Raw genomic sequence first — 20,659 nt, 5'->3', positions numbered from 1 at the left:
AGAAAAATAGAAGTGCGAACGGGTCTTTTTGCTATCTCTGTTCTTTGCATTAGTATACAGAATTTGCTGTGCTGTCATACGACTTCACAAGCGGAAGACTTTTCCAGAACACACAACAAAATAGTTTCATTCCCACACACCGCTTCTTACGACAAGCAATAGTAGGTAAACCCATCATCATCTACTCTTATTTTCCCCTTTTACTATCGTGAACAAGTAAAAAACGCACACACAATAAAATATTTTTTGCACTAAGCGCATATGTAAATGTGTCATAATTAATGAACGGTTGTCAATTTCCAAAGAAATGCGCGATCGTTCGATTAAGCTGCTTGTGCTTGCTTGCTTGCTTGCTTGCTTGCTTGCTCTCTCTCTCTCTCTCTCTCTCTCTCTCTCTCTCTCTTAAACACACCCTCGCTTTTTTATCTTCTTCCCTCTACCGCGCTGATAGGAGTGCGTGAAGGGTAAAATGGTATTAAAATGTAAACCACGTCATTTCGTTCTCGCTGTCGTCATCAAATTTCAATATGCACTCCACAAACACACACAACCTTCCCGAAGCGCTGTCGCATCAATTTCTATCTATCCAGAGTTCGTGGGCAGAGATCAAAGAGCTTGGCGCTTGGGTTCTAGAGCTCGCTTGTGAGCTAGCTTCACTGCGAGAATACGTCATGTGGACAAAGAGCGCAAACTACTCTACAACTAAAAATAATGGTCGAGGAGCGACAAGACTGCGAGTATTGAATCCCGTCCGGACCGTCTGCCCCGTAAGCAAAACGATCCACTATCGTAGCTAAGTAATGACAGACTCTCCTGAGGTTGTAGAGCCAAGGAAGAAGAAAAAGATATTCGATTTATCTAGGACTAACGAGAGCAAACTAATCTGACCTAAGGATGTAATAAATGCAAGGAAATCAGAATTGTGGCAGACTTCGAAATCTTTCCAAGTTTAGCTATACCTGTAGGCTCCGATGTGCGTTGTTCACGATATGTAGATGACACCAGACAACGTCCATCTCCTAAGAGTTGTCGACAAACTCTACATTACAAAGTATCAAAAGCTACAGTGAAACGCCAGACTATCGAATTGCTTTAAACAAATTGGCATTCGGATGTTGTTAGTACTACCTTCCTCATGAAGTACATATACCAATAATGTCTGATGGCCAAGTTGCTAGCGGGACGGTCTTTATTAAATCCAGACTACCCAGATATTAAATCCAGACCGTCTCCAGGAACGCAGTTCTGAATATCAAGCTACGGGTAAACTAAGTCAAGGAAGATAGGAATGGCAGACCAAAAACTCTTGCGCCCCTGTATAAACCTAAAGAGCAGAAGAATGATTTTACATAATTTTATCCCAATTTACTGCGCTACACTCTCATGTCCTTAATGCCGATTCGTTACAGATTCTTCACTGTAGAAGCTATTTAAACATTCTCGCGACCGGCGTGTGATCACAGAAAATTTAGCCATTAGCCGGTGCGGCTTCCTAAGAAAAAGCCGATGTATATCGACGCCAACCAACCCGCTTCTATCTCCGCCAGGGGGCGGCGGCACACGTACGTGGATGCATAACTAAAACAAACAGCACCATTCTGCTGCACAAAGAGACACGTTCAACCGATCGGGAGGTCCGCTTTCCCGATGCATACGGCATCATTGCATGGTCAGCCCCTTCTTCTTCAACACCCGCTGGCGAAAGATATCGAATTACGCAGTGCAACACACACACGTATGTAAGGAGTGAGGTTAGCCTGGTAGAACGAGAGGTGTTACTGTAGCTGAGGATAGGTTTCTGATGGCCTACCATTCGGGAGAGGTTCCCCCATTTTAGTCTCCGGAGGGCGCCGTAAAGCCTACCAACACACCAAACCAACAACAACAACAAAACACCCAGAGAATCGTGGAGGATCGAACGGTGGTTGGTTGCTTCCGCCGGCTGCTATGAGGACGTCCGGGCGAAGGAGGACGTTCTGAGCCCAGGGGTCAATATACCAGGAATTGTTTATAGAATTCGTACCGGTGCCCCTCCATCGTGGGTCACACGAACTCTGCTGAGCATAGAATGTAAACATATGCTTCTGTGGGAGGGTGCTGACGTGTGGAGGCCGGACCTATCGCCAGCTGAAGAAGGAGAAGGTACTTACTACCGAACGATGGTTCTTGCTGACTAATCGATAGCAAACATTGAACCTCCCATTCGCCCATGGACAAATATAACCCAAGCAAAAATATGAGAAAGCTGAATGGGCATAAATAATGGAGCTATGGATGCAAGCCAATAGTCGTCGACGCATCGAATAAAACGACCGATCTGTGATTTTTCACTTATGGTACAGACTTACTTGAACCAGAACCGTACACTCCATTGTAAGATATGTTCGTAATAGCAGGTAACAACTATTTATTTTTTTGGACATATTGGCCAGCTACTTCCGGCTTTGCTACACTTGATTGTACCCATATTGGAACATACCTAATGTAGCAGGCCGATAGCTCTCCAGGTTGTAAAGCCACATAGTAAGAAGTTGAGGAAGATTTCTCCCTTTAAACCTATTTAAGTCTCAATTGAGCTTCATGATCTGAGTCTTTGAGATCTTAAAATTGTAACCGCGGATGGCTAAAGAGGAGAGAGGGAGGAGGGGGGGGGGGGGGCATCGATTCCAACAGTTTGAAATGTAACCGTTGATAACGGCTTTTATTTTTGACGTCATTATTAGAGATAAGATACACTGGCTTTAAGAATTACGGGAGATAGTAGCTTTGCCCCAAAATGAATTGGAAAAGAAGTCCTAACGTTGACTAATTTCTTGAAGAGATTTTCGTACTCAATTCTAGTGTGAATTCTGCAGTTCTTCTCTTTGCTCTCTCTCTCTCTCTCTCTTTCTCTCTCTCTCTCTCTCTCTCTCTCTCCAAAAGATTCTTAATATTTTATTTTATCATTAAATTGAGGCGGTTTTGATACAATCCGCACGCGTGTCTTTTGTTCGGCAATCGCCATCTTGAGAAGTAATGCAAGAGCCAAGGCAACCAACGCCCATCACAAAAAACAACACGGCGGCCTATCTTTTCACTGGAAAAACGCCCCCACTTTTCCACTCCGCACAACGCACGCGGGCCCTTCCGACCGGTAGGGGGGAAAAATCCCCAAAACTCTGCCGCTGCTTGCACATAATGAATGAAATTGAGTTCAGTAAAGTGGAGAAGCCAACATTCCTGTTTCTGATCCTGTTTTCCTGCTTTTTGTTGGCCGCAAAGAAAAAGAAAAAGAAAAAGCATAACCAAACCAAACAAACAATACCACGATGAAAGGAAAAACAGGCTGTTTTCCAGCAACAACATGGAAACCGAGAAAATTGCGGGGAAACATTGTAAGTAATTAGTTGAGAACCATTTAACGTACACCACTGGGGGAGGGATAGAAAAAGCCTGCCAGGCGCCACAAATTAGCAGGTCCGTGTAAATGAATGCGTTAAAAGGACACGCACAAAGTAAATAGGAGAGTGAGGGGGAGAGAGAGAGAGAGCGAGAGACTGCGATAGCACACCGTCCGAAAAGGATGCCGTCGTTATGGTATACAAACTAACACACACACAAACACAGCACAACCTGTTGCTGATATACGAAAGGACAATTTGACAAAATAAGGGAGGTTATAAAAAAACACCAATTTTCAGACACAGTACGTACTCATCCCTCGCTTTATCACGCATCCTGCTCGCACAGTTTCAACCCGCCCCCCACCCAAAACACCCACCACCCTCACCCAAAACTCCCACCAAAAAAAATAACCACTCCAGACCGGAAGCTGCTCTGTTGACCCACATTTGAATTCTCACTGTGTCTCTCTCTCTCTCCCTCTCTTTATCTCTCTCGCTTACAAGCAAAGCACAGTAAAGGTGATTGATCCTTCTCTCAAGCTTTTCGTCCTTGTAAAGGGTCTCTCTCTCGCTCTCGCGGATGTCAAAATTGGTCTCAAATTGACAAGCCCTCTTCGCCCTACCCCTCACTCTCTCTCACTTACTCTCTGTTTCATTTATTCTATCTTTGTACAGCACCCATCATCAGCTGCTGTAAAAAGGGCGCATGCTTCCCGGGGACGTACTCCACAGCAAAAAAAGGAGGCTCGCGGGCTTGTGTGTGTGTGTGTGTGTGTTTTTTTTTTGCCAGAGCCCAATCAAGGTGAACGGGGTATCCAAAACCATATAGTACCAAGTGAGTCTCAAATATTGACAGGAATTCTGAGCGGAGCTTGTAAAGTTTGAGCCTTTTCGGGACAATTTACACGTTGAGAACTGGAACCTTTTGCGCTTATTCGTTTGCTGTACTTACACGTGTGAGTGATGACTCTCAAATATTGACTGAGATTTTGAGATTAACGTGAAATATTTGAGCCATTTCTAGACAATTTTACAGGTAGAATTGAATCATAGTTGCTCGTTGTTGTACCTACTGAAAATATAGTAGTACCCTGACTCTCAAGAATGTACCGGGATTCCGAGCTGGACTGAAGATCTTTTTGAGCCATTTCTGGACAATTACGTCTGACGGGGTTTGGGACTTGTAGAACTGGATTGTGACGTACTTGCTCGTTCGATTTTGAGATTAACTATATTATATTGGAGCTAATTCTGGACAATTTACGGGTTGAGTTGGACTCTGTTGAACTTGCTCCTTACTCACAGTAGAAGTGACTCCCAAGTATTTGAGAAGAATTAGAGTTAGAGTTAATTACAGTTAGAGTTCGGCCCTACTTCGCGTTGCCGTACTTACTGAATATACAGTACAAATGAGATAAACTCTGGCCTGGGTGAAGTGGACAGTGCTCGAATCCCATCCGGGCCATTCCCCCGTAGTCGGAGGCCTGACTATTCAACTACGTGATATCGCTATGTCTAGTTCGGTCATTAGATGGCCGGTATAATCTTGGAGGTTTTTGAACGAAGAAGAACAAGACTAGCTCCACTCTGCTCTGGATGAAATGGACAATCCACAGGTAGAACTGGACTGAAATATTTCACATCCACTGTTTTGAAATGTTTCACAGTTAATTCAGCTCAAGCGATGCTTCATCCTGAATGGAAACCTTGAGCAAAGTCTGGGAAATGGCTGGGAGCAACAACTAGTTCCATATAGGACACCTTACATATCTGCCTCACTCAAACTTATCTCTCTTGCGCTCCAATTTTGCACATATCATATCAAAATAATAATGGAACTACATTCCAAATGTCTGTAAAACATACGTATATGCTTAAACTCCTAGCATTACATATCTAAACGAATAATACAAGATAGACACACTTAAAGAGAGCAAGAGCGAGAGAGAGAGAGAGAGAGAGAGAGAGAGAGAGAGGTAGTTTATCAACAAAAAAAAACCCCGCTCAACTCAGCTGGAACGGAAGTAAGTATTTTCCCGGGGGACAGAGCAGCAAACAGGAATCATTCCCAGAATTACCAGGCGTACTTCTCTCGGGCGCGTGTTTGCGCCCTTTTATTTAACACGCGTGAGTGAAAGCCCGGGCTGCAGCGGCTAGGATGCCCAGCAAAATCCAAGCGTCTCCCAGTAATTAATGCCGACCTCGTCCTAACACACCTCCCACGCAGGATGTGTAATGCACCGTGTTCGTGCACCTCTTTAAAAAGTCGCCGCTACTCACCAGGTCAATGGAGAACTCAGCAAGCACTGGAGGAGAAAAAAAAGAAGGACCTCGCGGACAATGCACTCGTTGCTAAGGAAACACACTGACCACTCTTAGCAGGGAGCTAGGCAACGAAAAAAGCAGGTTTACTTCAACTTTTTTTGTTAACCAAAGGCGCCAAGACTGCTTTTGAGGAGTTTTATGAAAAACGTTATAAAATATACTCTACGAGAGATTTGACAACAAAAACTCTTTTAAAGGGAGTTCCTTTGACATTTTTAACTAGCAGTAGACCTTGGACAGTAACCAAAAAACCTAGATTCTTAGCTCACTAAAATCAAGCTAAAAGCCAATAATTCTTCACTAGGACATACCACTAAGAACTGATGTAACACACTTTTTAATAACACTTTTGCTCACACACTACCCAAAAGAGGTTCCGGTGTAATTTGCTTCACCAAACTGATCTGGAAGTTAACTTTGCACCAAACAAACGCACTAGCTGTTATATGATATTTTTCCCGATGCGAACAGTACCGTTGTTGATGGACGAATAATTGATAGATGAATAGCTGACTGTTAGCGTGTACCCTTCAGTTGTGCCGTGGTGTCGAACTATCCGATATCGCGCGCGAGAGCGAAAGAACCCCGGCCGTTGTCATGGTGAACTGACGCAACTCTCTACTAGTACCGCGCTGTATCTGCCAGATATACATATATATTCCACTCTCAACGTACACCGATAAAACATGCACAGCAGCAGCATGATGACTGACGTCATCAGCGTTTCTCAATGCACGCCACTCACGACGTGCTCCGCCGGCGAGCGATTAGTTATCTATTCCCGTCGTTTTTATTTTTGCCTGCCTCTCCAGGATGTTGATATCTGTTGCACAGATTATGTATGCCCGTCATAGCAACCCGGTGGCACTACTGTGAGTAGCAAAAGCCCATTCTCAGCGGCTTAACAAACTCAGCACTATAAAGCTCCCGGCAGCATCACCTTCGGTGAGTTACCGAGTGGCGACGGTTAATGTAACCACCAGTGGGGGCATGTGCAGTACACGGAGCAACTGCTACTACTGGGGGAAGGGTGCGGGGGGTGTAGGCCCTCTAGGGGTCTCTGTGCATCGAAACGGTAGATTCAATCACACACTATATAAATACTTTAGCTCTCTCGCTCTCGCTATCTGTGTCTCTTTTTTTCACGCGCACACCCGCGTTCTCCTTCATCCGGGCACAAATAAAAACATCCATGAACTTTATCAATTATGCAAATTAAATCGCATTTTAAATGCGAACATTTTAATGCATCAACAACCGGTAGGATGCGATGTGGAATGAACGCGACAGAGCTAGAAAAGGGAGAGCGAGCGTGCATTCGAAAGCGAAGGCACGAGATCGGAGGCACGATACCCGCTGCGCTCGGTCTGCTCTCGCTTCTACACAAGGATGCAACTTTATGTATCGCACACACATCGAGTTCTGGAGCATCAAATTAAGCCAAACAACAACAAAACAAACACACGGTAAAAGCAGCAACTCTCCCGCATACAACAGCAACGTGTTGCTTTTAGCTGCAATTTTTCCCGGGGCTTTTTGATTTTTTCTGTGCAAAAAAGTGCGCACCCCGGGGGTATGGGGTTACAAATATTTGGCCTTTTTTTTCTTCTTCTGGTGAGTTACACATCTCTGTGTGGGGTGTGATGCTATAAAAATATTTGGCAATGAGAGATGCTATTGTGTGTGTGTGTGTGGGGTTTTTTTTTGTTCCTCTGAAACTCTACCTCCAAACAAGTACTCATTTGCTCAGGACATCTTAATGGTGGAACATGCACGAAAACAAATTTACTAATTACCTTGTTTTTTTTTTGTTTTTGACAATTTGGCCAATGACAGTGAGTGTAATGAACATAAAACATCCATAGAAAATTGGGTAAGATTTTTACTAACCAGTTACAGAATGCCAGCTTCCGACCTCACACTCAAAAAAAGGAAAAAAAACGATTCGCACGCACCCCTGAATACGGCGCACACACACACACAGACACACCAGATATGTTTGTGATAAGAGGAGAACCACACACTACACAACGCGTTACTTGACAAGCACACGCCGGGGGGGTAAAGAAATCTCCTACACACGCGCACGTACAAAGCACACAAACACAGAGAGGCGCGCGCGGATAGAAAAGAGCTTTTTCTTTCGGTTGGTCTACCGTTTTAACACTGTTTTCGCACGCAGCCGACAAACATGATGAATCACAACACCACGTACACACACGTTACCACCGTACGATGCGTACCACTGTCCGACTCAGACTGACGTGAGTTCCCGGTGGGTTCGAGTGTTTTTATACCGGCCACCGGCACTCGCGCCATCCCGTTCGAACACACGCGCTAGCTCCTGCTATAAAGCTTTCGAAGCATCGCCGTTCACAGCACGCAAGCTCGCTCGCGTTGATAACGGACGCACACTCACGGCGCGTGTGAACCAGCGAGGGCGATCCTTCCTGTGAGTCGCCGGACAGCCGGCACTCACTCGACCAGCCGGATACCCGGATTTTTGTGAGCCTTTTCCTCCAAAACTCCAGTGCGGAGTACCCAATAATATGTGTGCGACTTATTCCGGGAGACCCCGGGATACGGAGGGTCCGTTTGTAACAAAGAGAGAACACAAGCATATTTCGGGCGCACAACAGAATCAGGAAACGTTCGGCGAACTGACAGATATTTGGCTTTTTTTTGTTTTTTTAGGTTACTTGACATTTGACAGTAAAAAAACACATGCTTTTTTGTCATAGTAAACTAAGCAATGTGTCAAGTAATCGGCGAGGGCACATCGTTCACTCTTCAATAAGAAGTTGCAAATGATAATTGGGATTGAATCGAAAGATGACCGGAAAAAAAACCATTAGTACTCTTTTTTAACGGACGTTTATTTTTTTTTTTTTGTTGGGTTATTTAACCATTTAAAATCATTTTTAGCAAGGTCAATAATCAATTCTTGACCCGCTAAATGAGAATTGACAGAAATTGATGAAGAATTGAGCGAATGATAAAAGGTAATCGATAAGTTATCGACACACAAACCTGATTTTAAGACTTTTTTATAAACCCTCTTTTTAAGATATGGTAAGTATTTAGCGTAATGCACCTATTAGTTTCACAATAAACAGTGATTGTAACACATCACTAGAATGTCCTTCAATGTAGATTAAATTAGAGCTTACGTAGTATACGATAGCCCCCGGTGGGTAGGCCAGACTATCCAGTTAAAGTAGATAAACTAAGTCACGGAGTCCTCTTGGTCGAACCTCTTCAGCAAAAGAAACCCAAATGTGCATCCAAAGTTGTAATGTCAGTCCTCCAACACCAACTATCGTGTGTGCGTGTTCTTGTAGACTACCGCGTTATACAGCTTAGGTAAGAGATGTTTCGTATACCTCACCATACGCCCAAATAGATTAATCTGGGGCTTAAAATATCCCCCCCCCCCCGCCACCCCTTTAAGGTGATCATACATCTTTGGGTTAAACCTTCATGTTTCAGAACTTCCATCATAGCGCTCTTTCCAGCTGTTGGACAATATGTTGATCTCCCGAAGAGTTGTCCTACATCCAGGGAAGTACTTGATTTTTTTTTAATATCCCGATATACCTGCCTTATTTCTGCACTCATTTTACCCACAACGTCCAAGAAAGCTGGCGATAATGTCAAAGTCAGTGGACACCATCAAGTCAAAAATCACGAGACTAGCCTTGAGTTAATACTTGGTACCAACCTTCTCGACAATATCTTCAATTTTATCTAGCTTAAACTCGAATAAGTAGATCAATGAGCTTTTTGGCGAAGAAAGGAATTATTGATTGGTCCTTGAAGGAATTCTTGGCAAGACTCTTGAAGAAATGTGCTCGCCTCGCCATCCGAGGAATATCTGCGCTAACCAATTTTATCAAGTTTGATGTAAGTCCTTGGACATTCACTTCCAAGGGTTAGTATCTCACTATCAATGAGTAGAAATATAATTATGCGACAAGCTGTAGCCAAATGAAATCCTTGTAGATCTTCTTTTATGTGCTCTGGAAAATCAGCAGTCTCTTAACTTCTGTTGCATAGATTTTCCACAATTATTCAGAAGTAGTACTAGTAGACAGGCATCACACAACGTGTTTCCTACTAAAATAAACCATGACCAAACCAAGTTGAACCAGATCTCAAGATTTAAGCTTTTCGCAACTTGGACATGACCAAACAGGTCCACTTACCAGCATCACGAAGTCTAGTCCATTTCTCCAGGTCATATATCTTGGTACGTGGAACAATACGTCATCCTTCCTTGGTTTCTTGAGTGAAATTCAAGGTCTGCTGACGTTGTAGTAGAGTAAAGAAGGCGAAGAAGACCGCGATAGTATAGTTGATGCTGATTAGTTTTGTTTCACATTTCCTGATTGTCAGAGCATCAACAACTTAGGTAATCCAATCTTAGATTCCACTGATAGGTGAATCTTGGGACGTGTACAATAGGACAATGCACTCGGAGCATGTTATTGACATGCGGGTATACTACGTCACCGTCGTTGAGCTGAGACCCAAAAACATTCGTAACTGATACACCCATGTGTACTTCCTTTCGCAACTATTGCTTTCCCTTTGGTGCGAGAAGCCATTTCCCACACCCACAGGATATTTGGTGATCTGCGTGAGTGAAGTGACGACTCGCGTGAGTGCTTGGCAAAGTTCCTAAGATAGGCACGCGAGTAATATGTCTAGCTATCCTTTATCCTGCTAACTCTGGCAAGGACTGTGCCGACTACCGTTATCCACTTAAAGCCAGGATCAAACGTCAACAGAGGTTCAGGAGCTGAGTTAGGCTTTTTGGGAAGGGGTATTTGAGTTGGGGTGGGTGTTGTGGGTGACCCATACTTCCTTCCTGATCCGCTCTCTCCACGCGAAGACAAAGATGGCGTTCTAAAAACGCTGTTGACGGCACGCGCGAGAGACCAAAACATTTCGCTGAATTGTTTGTTCTGGCTCAGGAGTTTGCTCCTTTTAATTTGGCCGCCCTCTTATCTGTTTGGGGTGGATGTGCCATTTCTCCTACCATCCTCGTCTTTCACCATTGCGAAAACACACGTGAGCAGACCCCGGTGTGCCCTATTACGTCGTTGGCGATGTCCACGACCAAACTAGGTGACTTGGCGGCTGGTATGTTTGTTTACTACCGATGGGCCGACCAGAACAAAATAACAGAAGAGCGGGCGGAAACAGCGCCAGCTATCAGCTAAAACGAGGATCAATGCTGGAAAACAACTATACAAACTAGTACAAAGTCGATCACACGGCTGCATCGTGCCTGGACGACCTGTACCCCTATGTACCAATATTATACACGCAGCCATAACGCCTCTCTGCTGCTGTGTGTTTCCTGTGTCCGCACCGAAAAAAAAGGAAAAACAAGTGGCGCCAGGTTCCTGAGACTTTCGACAAAGCAAACAAAATGCGGCACAAATTAGGGCCGGGTTTTCCGACACGCTGAGGGATTTCCCCGAACGTGCCCGCCGCTCCGAAAACTCACGCATATAAATAATATATACACGAGCGCTGCTACGGGGAGGCCAACCATTTTCCATTCACACTAGGATGATGACGCAAAAGTCGTCGGTGTCCTCGGTGGTGACGACGCAGGAACCTAGACGAACCGATCGAAAGAACTTCCAATTAGTGGACAGTATATGTTGTTCTTGTTGTCCTAGTAGGATTAGGATAGCAAACAAACAAGAGAATATCCACCACAAAAAAAAACAAAACAGATCTAACGCCCAGGGAAAACTTCCCGACGTCGAGAAAATTTCTACCCGGACATGATGTATACGGGGGTTGAGGGAAACAGTACTCCAGGAAATATACGAACTAATATATCCTCTCTCGCTGAGTTGGTCTGCCCTTCATCAATATACTGAAGACAACATTAAAAAAGCGAAATTTCCTGGGGAAACAACATTACCAACAAATTGGTAGGGTTTTCCCGGAGATGGCTTCACACCAGCTGCGCTCAATTTCCCGGGCTCACAGCACAATATGGTTTGGCTTCCATGACGTTTTTCTTTATCTTTTTTTTGAGGCAGGAATAGTAGTGTATCCTTCTTCTGTGGGCCTATTACTAGCTCTGTTTCAGGCACTAAGCGTGAGAGAGAGAGCGAGAGCGCACACGAGTGAGCGAGCTTTTGAGTTACTTCGGCCCAGTTCCGGTGGGTGAACCGAAATGAGTCGAGGTTCATTTTTTTCGAGTTGATTCTTGAAAAGAGTGAAGAAAGTCTTAATCGATTCGACTAATATAAATTTATTTATCAACGTATTAAATTCCGCACTGAGGAACTAATAAGACTGAGCGTCAAGTTCCAGCCAGACGCCATTTTTCTTTATTAACATCCGATTGCCAGCTGTGTCGGCCAGCAAAGTTAGAAAATGTAGGTCATGGTTTTAGCTGCTAGCAAACGCTGCAGTTTCAAGCAGTGAGTAAAAGTGTTACAAAACTCGTTTGTTTGTTTGTTGGTGCATTTCCTGATTGTAAGAATATCAACAGCTTAGGTAATCGAACTGCAACTTTAGATTGATAACGAACTCACGTCTACTACACTGAAGTACATTGCACTCAGTGGTTGTTAGACGTAGGTGTAGTGTAGTTGTGCAGGCCGTCACACGATTATTAGCTGTGTTAGCATACGAGCTGAAAGGGTAGAAGACCCGAGAAGGCCCCCCCTAGAATCTTTTGTGTAAAGCACTGTGGGCTGTCTTTTTTATTGAACAGAGGGATTTTTGTATGGTCATAACTCGCGTGATAACAACATTGTGCATTGTTCCTTAATACTGTTACTGGACAGCGAGTAGAGCATGATAATATACAATGTAAGAAGTGAATTTAATTTTTATTATTCCTATTTCTCCTCCTTTTCTGAATATCTATGCCCGTTAACAAGTATCCATCGAACCTATGTTCCGTTACAGTCCGGCAACACCGTGTATGTTATAAGCCTGATTGGCCACCTATAGCGGGACCAAAAATTATTACGTAGCTCCTATAAGCCAATATAAATGGTCAGGATAGGGAGAGAGGGATTTAATCGAACAATAGGCAATACTTCATTCGACTTTATTCAACCATTTTTGACCACACTGAAAGCACACAGTGAAGCTTTCGCAACGTGTACTGCGGACTGCATACATTTAGGCGTAAATCCTACAGTGCCTAACAAATTTTGTCAGGGGGGGATGGGCCTTCTCGAGTCTTTTACCGCTGAAAGATAAGAGAAAACGGACCATGTGAATCGTTTCAGTAACGAAACGACCAGCTGTCAAGCGGCTGCAGACTACCAACATCTGACACAAAAAACAGACTCAAACGTTAATTACGGCAAGAGTTGGACATCAGAAAAGCTCTAAAGGCAAGTACTTCCAAAATTGTTGAACTTCAGATTGTATTCAATAATGCTTTCCGAGGGTTTAAAAAATCTTGCTAAAGGAATTGGTAAAATAGTATCTTTTCCAAGTAAAATGAGTTTAAATTAACTGGAATAAAAAATGGGGGCTATTTCAGCTCGATTTTTTTGTATGTATTTTGACGTTTGGCAGCTGAGATACTTCTAGCTCTCACTTAAAACTGACAAGTAAAACTAGTCATCGTTACTTGGACAGGAGCTTTCATGAGGCAAAGACCAAAAATAAATTGCTTGTGAAACACTTCGTTATGGGGATATCGAGATGACTCGAATGTTTCACAGAAGGTGTTCAAAATGCGCAACTTCTCACGCATAAGTCATCATCACAGTATTAGATATTTGATGGTATGACCACTGCTCTCGGATAATCGTGTGTCGATTAACGAGCTTTTTCAAGTAACTTTCCGATCAGCCCTCACTCATACAGCTATCCAGTAACTCAATTACTCGGTCGCTCTCTATCTCTCTTTCTCCGGGGCCGTTTGGTTTTGGGTTGCCGAATAATTAGTTGTGTTGGTAGCTGCCTAGAAGTGTGTCACTGTGGAGTAACATTCAAAGGACGAATTAATACGACCGAGCTCACAATGAGAGTATTGGAAGGCCGTTGAACAGAGAGCGAGAGAGAGAGACGCGACGAAGAAAGGGATATGAGGTACGGGCGGGGGAAAATATTTGAGCGAAATCGGGAAACGGAATGCGAAAGACCGCCTGTTGCTATTCGCAACCGGCGCAAAAGGTAAAACATTTTTTTAAAAACCACCACCTGCCCTGAATACGCGTGAGAATGGAAAATGCGCGCTGACGGAAAATATGCCTGTCAAAAACCGGAATCAATGCGAACAGGTGGTAAAATTGAGCACCGGGGCTGTGTGTTGGGGTGGTGGGACACAAGGGGATGGAATTTCGTATCGAAGGTTACCGAAATTGGAAATCAGTTAAATGGGCCACTCACAACAGCACATGCCAGGATACAACGGGGCCCGGCTGCTGAGTGACCGAGTCACTCTGCCGCTGCTCTACGCATCTCTCCCGTGTGCGCTTGGCTGGAGAATTATTTTTAGATCCATACTAGCCAGCGAAAATCAAGCGGCAAAGGCAAGCAGGATGGCTGCTGGGAGTTGGTGCAAAGGGGAATGTAAATTGACGCCACCACCCTCGGCGCCTCATCCCTCGAATATCTCTTCTTCCCCAAAAGTACCTGGATTCCTTCCTATCGCAATAATAGACTATTATTAATTTAAATTACTCGGCTGGGTCTGTCTTTTTTTCTCGTTCGAGGATAATTTTCATCCTTTCCCGTTTAGTTGGAAAGCTCTTTGGCAAGAATAAGAGCTTGCCAGGATTCACCCACCCAAGCCAAAGACCACATAAACTGTGGACGGACGCGGATTGGAATGGGACGGACAAACGGAAAACTCATCCATCAATGAATCCCGGTGCAGGAATGCAATTTCTTGTACCTATATAGCTGCACCACAATGGGCAACATTGTAAAGTAAGATGGATGGGACTCTGGAATGAAGCGTACGGAGTACATCGCGGTGAACCTCTGCAGGACCGTAATTGACAATGGCACGAATATTACATTTGCCCCCGGTTTCGGAACAACGCAACCGTAGGCACCTGATATGGCATATTGGCTGGTTGATCCAGTATGTTCATGGAGATTTGAAGTAATTCGATTTCATTCTCCAATATCGCATTACGATCAATTGGAATGATAAGTACGCTGTTTCCGGTAGTATCGCTAGTGTATGACCAGAGCCTTGGAAAAAGTATAAATAGAAATGATTTTAACCGGGGTTTACATTGTAATCACTTCAATTTCTGGTGCATTAAAAGATAACTGATACTTTGTATTCTTAATCTCTGCAGTAGGGTAGTAGCTGCATCCGCACAGTTCAACTAACTCATTAGCAAAAACAAAAACGTCTTACCAGAAGAAGTGCATTATCTATAGTACGCATCAGGACAATAAGATGCAGTAATTGCACTACTCAGCTTTTTACTGGAAAACTGTTTATTGATTAGCTACCTTTCTTAGTGTTTATAGCCGAACGATACGATACTGCAAAAAGCCTCAGGAACTGTCATGTTCGTTAGGCTTCATAAGCTAGTAATATATCCTCGGTGCCATTGTTTCATTGTCTCAGGGTGGTCCGGTGGCCGAGGCAATAACGGCGGCGGTCTTCACACGACAGAACCCCGGCGATCAAATCTCATCCAGAACGCAACCTCGTACAGGCACGACTGACTATCCAGCTCTCAGCAAACCTTGTTGAATCACACAAACGAGGTAGTGTTAGACTGTCCCAACAGCAACATAGATGTTGATATACGCGTATCTTAGATCCTAAGGCGTAGAGAGAGCCTAAGGAAGCTTCACCATCTGAAAATATCTCGCGAAAGGCAAAGCTGGGACTAGCGAGGACATTTATAGACATCTCCCAGAACTCACATACGCATCCTTCCTGAGCCCTGTGGTGTAGTAATACCTCATTCTTCTCCAGCGAATTAGACTCGCGAAGCTTCGGAATGATAACGCATGACGACCTACGGGCTGTATAGTCTTGTTGCACGGTCTACAATCGAGACGGACAGAGGAGAGGTGTTAGAACAAAGTTGTGATGTCGTTGATGATTCTTGGACGACGCTCGACCGTAAACGATATCGAAAAGTAATTTGTCTGTATGAATGCTCAACTTCCTTATATTCTATGCAACTTTCAATCCTATGGATCTCCTGGGAGTGAGCTTTAAATGTTATCAATCATATCAAGAATTTTTCTGAGCTTCAAAACCTACTCCACTACAATTTTGACCTAATTTCGATTTCGTCTGTCATCCCTAATTTGACCTCACTCGAATGCAAAAGCTCCGGTGTGGGACATAGTGTGGAATAGGTCTGATTACCGATAATTTGCATTTTCCTCCCGTTGACATTCGACGATTGCCAGCTGTCAAAGCTGATGGTATAAATCTTCAATAATAAATGAATACAGACACTTTTTTTCTAAGCAGGTCTTTGCTCACGGAGGATTTTCTGACGAAAACGAGCTACCGTTACCGATATTACAAAGTAAACTTTAAAGAGTAAAAGTTGTCTCCATCGAGTTTAAAAAGCTTAGGATTGATAATTCATAGACCTTTTTTCATAGACCTCTTACATTCTAGTTCGATCATAGGTCTCTCAAGACTCTCAAGAGAACTCAAAACTTTCACCTCTTGAGGCCTTCTTTTTTCTTGCTGGTCATTATAATGAATTCTTCCTTCTTCCTTGGCCTAACGACCTCTCCCAGGTAATGCCTGCCATTTCTCTAGCTTACTAGACTTAATGATTCCATATAGTTGGATTAGTCATCAGTCCTCACAATTGGGGAACGGCACAGATGGGATTTAAACCCCATATACCGGGGCCCGCACCTTATAATGAATTACTTCTTTTGAATATATTGACTGTAGGATCTTTACTTTAACGTAAGTGTCTTACCCCTCTACGACTTCATTCGCCCGCACCTGAATAACACAAGTTGGCCCAGATAGGATGTGATACGCGGTAAGGTCTTGTGAAAGAAAAGTGCCATCCTCATCTAACCGCCAGCGCGGCCTATTCTACTGCTGCTAATACACCTATACATGTTCTACACTGACGTGCCGAAAAAATGATTCAACCACTGAGGTTTATAAGAATTTGGTGCAAAACAAATACATCAATAGTAAGAATATTGAAATCAAATAAGATTTTAGCAGAAATTTCCCATTAGAGCAATTAGAGTAATTGTTCTTGATAAGATTTCCAACAGGTGCTCTACCGTAGGCTACTGATCAATGGAACGTTATCATACGATTACCAATTACGACCCTGTCTGGTTACAAAACAGTACTCACCAACACACATACACACATACCGTTCGGAACGGAACCCTATATGCGATCTATTGGAAGTGTTACCATGAAACGGACCTAGCCTATTAACCCTTTTTGCGGTTAAATGAGAGTGTCAGATATTATTGTAGCAAAAGAGAGACTAGAGAGGTCTAGAATAGCTTGGAGGAGCAGACAAGAAAACATTGAAGGTTCATTATGTTTCTACCTTCTCCTTTTGAAGCTCTTCCTCATGGCATATACCCTTGGCAACAGTAGTTTAATAGCTCAACACACATTCAGAAAGAAGAGATGCAAAAACAAAACCTGAAATATAATAAAACTGATTGTTTGGAAAACGCCCTGTTACTACTTCACACAGGCAAACCTTTATGGATGGATATCCTCCCTGCTGAACAGTTCTATAAAACGCAGGCTGTATACGTACGGTCGTCAAACCACCCCCCCCCCCCCCCCACTCCAAAAAAATGCTCCAAAAAACTTTTTCTTCGCGGTGCTTTACTGCTTTGCCTTCGCTGACTATCTTTCTTATGCTTTTATTCTCTTAAAATTCGTTCGTCTTCTGCTTAGAGCATCTCTAGTTTGCGTTAAAGTTGGTGGATTTTTTTTTCGGATACCTCAATACCGCAAGTTGATTAGATGTTTGAGAAGTTAGCGGACATATTTTTTGACTACGAAATTTACGTAAGGGACAATCTTCACTTCGTGATCCCAGAGTCCAGATATTGTGAAATAGACCAAGTGGACTGCTTAACGCTATTAACCAAAGCTAATCAGAAGCTGTGGGATACAGTTTCCCATACAATTGCGTCCCATACCATATGTGCGACGCACTTGCCAAAGACATTGAATTTCTGGCTCAACGCTGATGCACCATATTTGTGAGCACGTGCGCATCTCCATCTTTCTATCGAAGGTTCCATCCTATTTCCCCACCGTCTTGTACACATCAAAAGCAAGGTTAGGCAAGACCTCGAGTGCTCCCGTACCAGAAAAGAGGCACAAAACTACTAACGATGTGCTCGAGAAGAAGAACCGAAGGCACAACACAACAATGTCAAAACGGTAAAGATTTTGAGTAAAAACACACACACACACACATAAAGGTGCCGAAAAAAACCCTAGCAATAACCGTAAGCAAGAGCAAGGGCACAATACTATGGGTCTCTCTGCCGGAATGGGTAGGAAATTAAAGGGAACCATCTAAACAGAGAAGAACACCGAGGATGCGCAGCAGGAAAGTGATGTGCGCAGGACAGGACGCATAAACGTTAAAGGGCAGAAGGATCTTCTCCTCCACCACACACACAACACACACATTTGTAGGAAAAGTCATAAAAGTCTGATCTTTTTCTTACCAAGCTGCAAACAACCGAAAGTCATAAAATCATGCCAGACAACGAACTAAACAACAGCGGAGAAGATACAAAAAAAAAACTGAAGAACCAGGGAAACCCTACAGCTATTGACAAGAAGGTAGGAAAGAAGACGAAACGCCGAAATAAACAGAAAAGGGTTTTTTGGTCCCTCTCTTTCTCTCTCTGTCTGCCTTTTGCTCTCTTCTCAGGTCCTTCCCTTGAAGCCGTGAAGACCTTCTTTAGTTTCCTTCGTCAGTCAATGGACTTCCCCGAGCGTAGGCCCGCTTCCTGGTGTGCTGGCGGGAACAACAATCCCTGGTATCGGATTACGCCTTCTTGAGCTCTTCAAACGCCAAAACCGAAATTTGGCTTTTCGTTTAAGGTCAAAAAGGAATAAACGTTTAATATTAGGCTGTTTTTTTCTTTGCTTTGTTGGTTTAAAACAAAGAAACTATTACACGGACTGACTAATTCGATTTTGTCCATTTTTCTTTTTCTATAGGGATTTCTTTAAATTTTATCCAGTTTTTTTTTATTTAACTTGTCCAATTCTTTAATGGAATGCGTTCTGGTGCGATTTAGCTGTTTTTTAGATGATTTTAATAGCAAAAAAAAAACCTTCTTTAGCCTCTTGAGGTCACGATCTGCCATTTCCAGCATCTTTCAGATTTGTTTGACCTGTAGTACCTTGGATAGTCAAGTCAATTCTGCATACGAGAAGACCTCCGGTAGCTACCGTAGTAACATCATATCTTAGTCATACATATTCCTTGGAGCTCCAAACAATTTTGGTTGATATTGACCTGTCAATTTTGACTTGCAGGATAGTCTGTATTGCGTACAGAATAACGAGACAACGGACGGGATTCGATACCTGGATCCTGTGCCGAATGAACCTATGGCGTTTCATCTTCTACTTCCATAGCTCCTGCTGTTTCTGCTTTCCAAAACTTGATTACAATTAAGTTCAATTTGTAATAGACTTCTTCTTCGTCATGTCTTCATTGACTCTAAAATCCTGAGAGTTCAAGCTCTGCCATTACTGACTACTCTGGACTTGATAGTCATGTCCCAGAGGAGACTGTCTGGAACGGGATTCTATATCCGGACCTACCGAGTAAAGCTAGCCTACCGTAGCAAAGATAAACACATCTCATTTATGCATCTTCCTTGGATCTACACAACCTATGAAGATCTTTGCCTGGTATATCTGGCTTCCTTCTGGTGGTCTGTCTTCCGTGAACTATGCTCCACAATGGACTCATTGCCGGGGTCTTGCGCTGTGAAAGACTGACACCACCGCTTCTTTGGCTCTACAACCTCTGGCAGGTCCTGTTTGAAAGGTGTCCAACCTGATACTTGATTTTAATTCGAGTCCAGTGTACTCGACCAAACGGTCCGGATGGGATTCGATAACTAGACTCCGGACTGGATCGATCGATTCTTTGGGTCTGCCATTGATGACTTCCTTAACTTTTTTTTTATTCATAAGGAACGGCCTGGCCGTATTGCTCCTTAACCTTATTAACCCTAACTTGATTACAATGAAGTAAGATTTTTTTTTACAAAATATATTCTTCTTCTTTGGGGGTCTACATTCTCGGGAGGGTTTGGCATGCCATTGCTGGACTCACGAGACCAGAGAGTATATCCAGAAGCTGGATTGTCGGGGACTTGAGAAAATTTTTATTTTACTTTCAACGTGACATGACAATTCGAAACAATCATAAATAATTAACCAAATCGTGCTTCGCAAGGTTTTCACTAACTATACCATGCACCGGGGAGAGACCATCTTCCAAAACCCTATTCTTTGGACACATTTTTACAACAAGCAAGCACATGTAGAGAAAAAAAACTTCTGCCAGTTTCTCGTTCCTCCCGAGCTTGCCTTACCCTCCGCTTTGCCCTTTTTCACCCTCCCCCGGCCCGTCCTTTGCAGCCGCATCCACATCGCATCGAGTGTGTATCGAGAGCTAAAAACGGCAGCGCAATAGCCGGCGGAAAGCGTACATAACACGCACACACACACACACGAACACCCTCCGAAGACAAATACTGGTAGGGTCTGTGTACGATCGTTGATCGTATTCCTGGAACTTTGCTCGACGCACGCACACACACACATACTAGAGCGAGCGACATGGTGGCGTATGTTGGGTTGGGGCAATTTTGTACGCGTCTGTTTAATCTGGCTTTATGTGCTCACATACAACACACAACAAAACCCGAACCCGGATAATTCCTGTAATCCTTTTGCTCTTCGTGTATAT

The 20,659-nt window shown here is 43.5% G+C and overlaps 1 protein-coding gene across 14 annotated transcripts in view; it reads right to left on the bottom strand.

Moving 5' to 3' along the window:
• LOC118510114 (signal transducer and transcription activator) overlaps positions 1–20,659 on the bottom strand; it is a 43,255-nt gene that overhangs the window by 20,349 nt on the left and 2,247 nt on the right. For 2 of the 14 annotated variants that reach the window (XM_036051632.1, XM_036051699.1), the window contains exon 1: positions 7,599–8,131. The exons of 9 other annotated variants lie outside the window; for them this stretch is intronic. The gene's annotated coding sequence lies outside the window, so the exon portion shown is untranslated. Of the gene's footprint in view, positions 1–5,663; positions 5,682–6,019; positions 6,130–7,598; positions 8,132–20,659 lie in introns of those variants that run through there. 3 more of the 14 variants (XM_036051666.1, XM_036051640.1, XM_036051649.1) reach the window with 3 other exon arrangements.

This window comes from Anopheles stephensi, chromosome X (genome assembly GCF_013141755.1).
Source record: "Anopheles stephensi strain Indian chromosome X, UCI_ANSTEP_V1.0, whole genome shotgun sequence".
Classification (NCBI taxonomy): domain Eukaryota; kingdom Metazoa; phylum Arthropoda; class Insecta; order Diptera; family Culicidae; genus Anopheles; species Anopheles stephensi.
The sequence above is the reverse complement of the archived record's forward strand: the minus strand, read 5'-3'. Positions and strand labels throughout refer to the sequence as shown.